Source organism: Embiotoca jacksoni, unplaced genomic scaffold (assembly GCF_022577435.1).
Source record: "Embiotoca jacksoni isolate LCO1_2020_lvr unplaced genomic scaffold, fEmbJac1.0.p SCAF_41, whole genome shotgun sequence".
Classification (NCBI taxonomy): domain Eukaryota; kingdom Metazoa; phylum Chordata; class Actinopteri; family Embiotocidae; genus Embiotoca; species Embiotoca jacksoni.
The window spans coordinates 2,667,483-2,674,407 of record NW_027185394.1 but is presented as its reverse complement, the minus strand read 5'-3'; positions in this window follow the sequence as shown (position 1 = coordinate 2,674,407).

Here is a 6,925-nt window from a genome sequence, read left to right as displayed (position 1 = left end):
ATTAACGAGTGTGAGCGGCCCGAAGGCAGCGGAGCCTGACAATAGAGCGGGCCGGCGGGGCGTAGCAGGCGGTGGCGTTTGTCACGAAGTGGGGGCGGAGGTGGAGAGGTGGGTGGGGTGGGGGGGGGGATTACGACCAAACACGGTGACGTTCCTCCCTCATTTCAAGAATCAGGCACTGTCGCTGTATGGGGGCGCGTTAATCTGTTCTCCAACCGAGGTGGCAATATGGCGGCCTTCATTATGAGGTGAAGAATGTGATGCTTTATCTTTGGGACGAGAATACTTTCAAGGTTATCTGTTTCTACGACCAAATTTCTCTCAAGTTGAAACCGCAGACTGGATATAAAAGTGTTCGTAGCTTCCGAGTCTGAAAAAAATGAGGCCGATGCAGAAGTGCCTTGAGCTGCAATACCACCGAGCGCCACTAGAGGTCGTCTCCGACAAGCCTCCATAGACTCCTATTCAACTATGTCTGTTTGATTGACAGGCCTGTGGTGCAGTCAGGTTACAGCTATCGGTAGGCGGGACGTAGTATCGCCTGGTTTCCAATCAGATCATTTAGATCCACCGCTGGCTCCTCCCCCCCACAGTTCGTCCAAATATGGTCACTTCCTGCTCCGAAATAGCAAAGATGACGCCGGCCACAAAATCTGGAGGCTTCGTAACGGACGTTCACAAACCGACGGCTGACGTCAGCGCTGGTTGCCGCTCGGTTAAAAACCCATAAGCAACACTTCCATCCTTTTTTTTGTTTTTTTTTGTGGAGTTTTTGTGTTCTTATCTGTGTTTTTAACACCGCAGGTTGTTTTCTTCTGCCTCTGGAAGAGTAACAGTCCCGCTCTCCTCTCTGGGACGGTGTTTACTGCGGTGGAGCCACTTCAGCTTCATTTTGCTCGTCTGTGTGTTGTTGTGTGTGTTTGGTTTTTTTTTTTCACGTCTACGTCTGGAGCTTCAGGATAACATAGACAGACCAAGAAGTATTTGGAGAAGCGTCCGAACTCGTTATATGATCTCGTGTTAAAGTAGAGATACAGGAAGAGACGATATCTCTGGTCTGTTGGGCAGATTTCGCTCCCCGAGGCGTCGCTTACTGTTCCCTCTGTAGGAGGCCCGAGGAGGAAATTACCTCGTCGCTCGGCAGCAGCGCCGCTATAATGGCTCCTTGTGTTACCCGTATGGCAGCAGTAAACACAGACGAGGCTGTAGGCGGGCGGGACAGGTGCTCTTATAAATCAAATGGAGAGAGAGAGAGAGTGTGTGTGTGTGTGTGTGTGTGTGTGTGTGTGTGTGTGTGTGTGTGTGTGTGTGTGTGTCCAGGAGAGTTGTTGAACCGTCTGGGTGCACTTTGATTTGAATCTGAGCGTGAAAGAAAGTGCTGTGTTGCATGTTAACGAGGCGGATTCCATTTCCACGGTGCGTTAAGGAGGCCGCGGACGCTCCCCGCCGGGAGGCAGGGGTCAAAGGTCAGCCGATGTATTTAGTGAAGGCTGTCGATGCCATCGACCCTCTCGGCCTCGACGTCGTCCGACTGCGAGGACGCTTCACTTCTCGTTTTTGTTTTGTTTAAAGGAACAAATTAAAAGATTTAGTGGTGAAAGACACGGATTCTTCTCTCGGAGGTTGGTGGAGACCAAAACTGAGTTTAAAGGGCCAGTGTTTGCCAACCAGAGCATATTTTAAAGGTCCCATATTTGACACTTTTCCTCGGTTTTATTTGCAGTCTAGAAGATATTTAAGTAGTTTTAAGTACCAAAAAAAAGCCATCTGAATACAGTTTGGCCATATATGGCATTGAGCGTCAGTTTGTGACATCACAAACTCACAGGAAGTCCAAATGCCACAGTTGCTGAATGCAGTTTCTGTGGACCGAGCGTTTTTGACACTTTTACACTATTTATTCAGCACCTACATCTGCTTAAAAAAAAAAAGAAATGGAAATCTGAATTCTTACCATGTAGGACCTTTAATGAACCGCTATCAGATAATCAAGCTAATTTTCTTCACCCGGGTTTGTGTGCTTTATGTCGGCAAATATCTCAACTCAACCAAAGATCTTGAACAAGCTGTTCTCTGTGAGTGTGTGTGTGTGTGTGTGAGTGTGTGTGTGTGTGTGTGTGAGAGAGTGTGTGTGTGTGTGTGTGTGTGTGTGTGTGCGCTCTCTCGCTGTAGTTCCAGCTGGAGCTTATGAAACACATCATGTCAGTAATAATAATAAACCGCATTGTTATGGCGCCTTTCACACAAGAAATGCAGCTCTGAGTGCTTTACAGCAAGAAAATTGGATAAAAAAACAATATAAATTAACATAAAAACAAATTTCAAATCAAATTTAAACATGAAAAAGCAATTAAATGTATAAGTGCTGATAAAATTAACCACAAAGCAAGACATTGATAAAAAGGAACAGAGTTCAAATATAGAATTTAGCAAAATGCATTTTAAAAAGCACAATATCGACGTAATTATTGGGGAGATATTGTTCCGTGCTTATGGATCAGATTTGAATCTAAAAGAAATCTCAGACGTCCCTTCAAATGCGTTTGAACTCCGTTTGATCGAGGGATAAAACTCGACCACCAGCTTTGTGGATCCAGCTGAAATCTTAATTTCCTTTCCTCCCACTTTTCCTCGGCGCTGCAGCGGCTCCGACGTCGTGTTCACGTTAAACCAATTCATCAGCCGTCGGCTGCAGCGGAGAAGATCTCCTCCGGCGGCGGCGGCGGCGCTATGATGGCGCTACGATGCCCTATCTGCCCAAATCCTCCTCCGGTGAACGGGACGGACGCCGGCAGAGAAAATCCTCTCTGCCCGCTCCAGAAGTAATGAATTGAAAGTTAGAAGAAAAAAAACAAAAAAAACTGCAGCGAGCAGCCGATTGTTTTCTTTTTTTTTTCTGTCTTGTATCTTTGAGCTTTTCTTTAACGTGAAAGCAGCACAAAACCGAGCTGGAGAACACGAGGCTGCTGCGTCCTGACGGGGTTTCGAGGTTTAGTTCAAGAACCGCTAACTGACAGGCGTCAAAAATACGTCGTGCGGTGACGGGATGCGGTGACACCTTGACGATGACGTCTTAATACACATTTTGGTTGTCGGGGAAACGAAGGTTTAACCTCTCGAGACATTTGAACACCACATTTACATCCAGACTGATGAAGTCTCCGCAGGGTTTGTTGTGATGACAAATATTAGATTTTGCGGCAGATTTTCGTAAAATTCGCGATATCATTTTTAAGTGACTTTTTTTTTTTTTTTTTTGCGCAAGATTTTCATTAATTTGAAACATTTTCATTTTTAAGCCTTACCAGATAAAGGAGTAAACGTTTAATCACTTCCTGTTATAATAATCAGGCTGCACATCACTGAAATGTTATTATTAGTTTTGATCATTTATTGATTGAACTCTTAAAAGTGACGTATCTTTATTCGTAAATGTTCATTTTAACTCGAGGTTGAACTGATTTTTCGGGTGGTTTTCTACTGGACAGTTATGTGAGAGTCTGTTTTGACTCTACTTTGCTTGTCCAGTTAGAATCACACTCTTCAGTACTTCTCCGAGACTGTTTTCTGATTATTATTTAGTCAGATTCTTGGCTCGCATCACGTTGAGCCTCCCAACAAGTTTTTACTTCGTCGTCACAGTTCTGCATCGAGTCACTTTTTCATTTTCCAGGCCGGAGGAGTCCGTCTCAGGACATCCGTCCGGGATGTGATCTGCCTCCGTTTTAAAGCACCGACGCTCAGCTTCGCCTTCAGTTTTGACGGCACGGGACGTATTTTAGACTTTACAGGAATATTAACACAATAATAAATCAGATGTTAGCACTTTTGAATATTTTGATATCAAACAAAGCTTTTTATGTGTCAACTTCTTTTACGCAGACGGAAAAATAATTAAAACAGAAAAATACCATTTTTGTGATGAATACTAATATCTTAAAGATAATAAAGCAGCAGAAGCAATAACCTCAACAGTTTGTCTGTTGGGACAAATTAGCAAAAATCAAATGTTTCCAGTTCATTCTTTAAATAAGTTGTAATTAGGATTGGTCTCGGTGACACAACCAAGCAGCGTTATGAATCCTCCAGTTCAGATTCTGTCCGTCGCCATCTTTGCTAGTTCAGAGCGGTTTAGAGCAGGAAGTGACCATATTTGGACGAGCTGGGGGAGGAGCCAGCGGTGGATCTGACCGATCTGATCGGAAACCTGGCGATACTACATCCCGCCCACCGATAGCTGTAACCTGACTGCACCACAGGCCTGTCAATCAAACAGACACGCCCCCAAAAACAGGTCTTCTTGAATCTTCTTTTCTAATGAATGAGGGATTATTTTCAGATGGACCTCCAGAAAACTAATAAGAAGGAGTGACTTTAGCTAACAACACCGAGATAACTGATGGACACATTTTATTCACTTTGGATTTGATGAGAGAAGTTGAATGGGAGTCTATGGAGCCGGAGGCTTTTTGGAGCCGACCTCTAGTGGCGCTCGCTGGTATTTCAGTTAAATCCACTTCTGCATCGGCCTCATTTTTCAGACCCGGAGTCTACGAGCACTTTTATATCCAGTCTATGGACACAACCCGATGACGCGCCAATGCATGTGTTCACCCTGTCAGTCCACGAGAACATACCACGTCAATGTCACGTCTCTGCTTCACCTCGGCGTGAAGTAAAACCATACAGCCCACAAATCAAATTCACTTTCATTTACTCGGTCCAAACATCTAAAAGATGAGACATCCACACGAGGCCGCCGAGTTTCTTTTCCTCAGAGAGTTTGGCCCAAGTAGAGATGGCTTCCTGTGTGGGCTCTGAGGCTCCGCCCACAGGAAGCAGTAGGTGAAGGAGGTGTTTGAGTGGAAGGGGAATTTCCACACATTTTGCTTCCTGGCAGCCGTTTGGACGCCACTTGGCGGGGACTAAATGGACCGGGATGAAGTCCCAGATGTGTTGAATTGTTTGATGCAGAGGCTTCCTCTCCTTCCTCTCCTTCCTCTCCTTCATCATCCTCCGTCTAAAGTCGAATAAAATTCACTCTCAAAAGTTGTCTCGTAACGACGTTGATGTGGGATTTTAAATTTCAGTTGTTATGACAACAGCGGCGTGGCTGCAGCAGCAGCAGCAGGAGGAGGAGGAGGAGGAGGAGGCGGGTGTCCAGCGGTGCGTTGAGCCTCCGTATCTCTGCACGTCCGCCCGTCGCTGCCATCCCGTCTCCCTGCCCACATGTCTGCTTGTTTGCCCTCCCTAATTATCCCCTGGGGACAAAAAACAAACAAAAAAAAGATTGACTGAACTGAACTCTGTTGGTCTGCGAATGACTGATCAGCTGTCCGTTGCTGGGGCAACGCAGTCTCACTGTATACGTAAATATGTCGACCTTCGCAGCCGTCTGTCCGTCTCTTTGATTCTGTCAAGCGGCCTCCCTCCCTCCCTCCTTCCCTCCCTCCCTAACTCCCTCCCTAACTCCCTCCCTCCCTCCCTCACCCCCCCCCCCCCTCCTCTCACTCCCTCCGTCGTCTGGCTGTCGCTCTGCCGGTTTTCCTCCCTCCCCGTAAACGTCTTCCCGTCTCTCCGTCCACATCTTCGGTCTCATCTCCGTCTCGTCGGCCGCTCCTTCACCCTCCCACCCGGCTGTCTTTACACGGCAGGTTTTTTTTGTTCCACATTTAATTCACAAACTCCGGCCTTTTTCACAGCTGGGGTTTGAATTTCTTTGCCTTTTTTTGTTTCTTTTTTTTTGTGTGTGTCGCAGGCCATCAGAGGGAGTGAAAGGGAGTCGAAAGCGATTAATCAAGAGCCAGAACTTCTATTCCTGAATGGGGATCCTAGAAAAACGTCTTTCCAGCTGATAGCGGATATGAGTTCGGGAGGTTTGGAAAATTACATTTCCACTGGGGGGGCTTTTTGCCAGCTGGAAGATTTTGTGAATGAAAAGAAAAATGATGTTTCCACAGGCCGACATAATAACGTGTCAAACGCTCGATAAGCCCCGGATGAAGGTTGTTGGCCTGTTATGAAACTGTGATCATTATTGTAATCTTGAGATCTCTTTTTCACAGTTTATGGCAGTGTTGCAGAACTGAAACCTGACTTCAGACTTCAGTTATTACTCAGACGTTCATATGTGCTCCTCTTCTCCGATAGCAACGCAGTGCTAAAGAGCTCCGCACAGAGAACGGCTTTCTGGGAAACGATCGGAGCTGAAACGGCGTTTTTGCATCATCACAGAGGATTTTTTTTCAATTTAAAGTCAACAATAGTAAGAAGTCAAAATATATCAGAACATCCTTAAAGTCTCTTAAAACATTTCTGCTGACACATTTCATCTAATTTGTCCCTTTTATTGTGTCTTAGACGCAGTAGATGTTTAGCTTGAAAAAGAGGCAAACAGCAGTAAAAGAAAGCAGAGAAGTATATTTCCAAAAGTAGGCAAACATGCCAACCCCTTCTCAGAGAAAGAAAACTTTCAAAATGTGTTTAAATCACCTGAAGATGCAGCGTGGAAATGATAAAGTAGTTTTGGAGTTGTTGGGAAGTGGTACACTTTTGATGGCGCGAGGCTTGTAGTTCCCCGGTGCAGCTTCCATTTGTCCTAAACACCGTTGACGTGGAGATGAAACACAGCTTCTCTTCCTGCGACTGCATTTCCACTTCACTTCAGCCTGTTCCCTGAAAATTCCACAGCTTTGATGTGACTTTTCACTTTTTTCTGGCCATTTTTAATACACTTCAAAACACACATCTCTCTCAGGAGCCTTGATTTTTTTTTTTTCATTTCAAAGACTTGCAATATTTTATTAAAATTTCCTTTAATCTGCAAATTGAAGAAGTCTGTTTACTCTAATCTACTGTAGTCTGCGTGTGACAGATCTTCATATTTTATTCTGGCTTGAATAACTGAACCTTAGTGTTTTTGCAG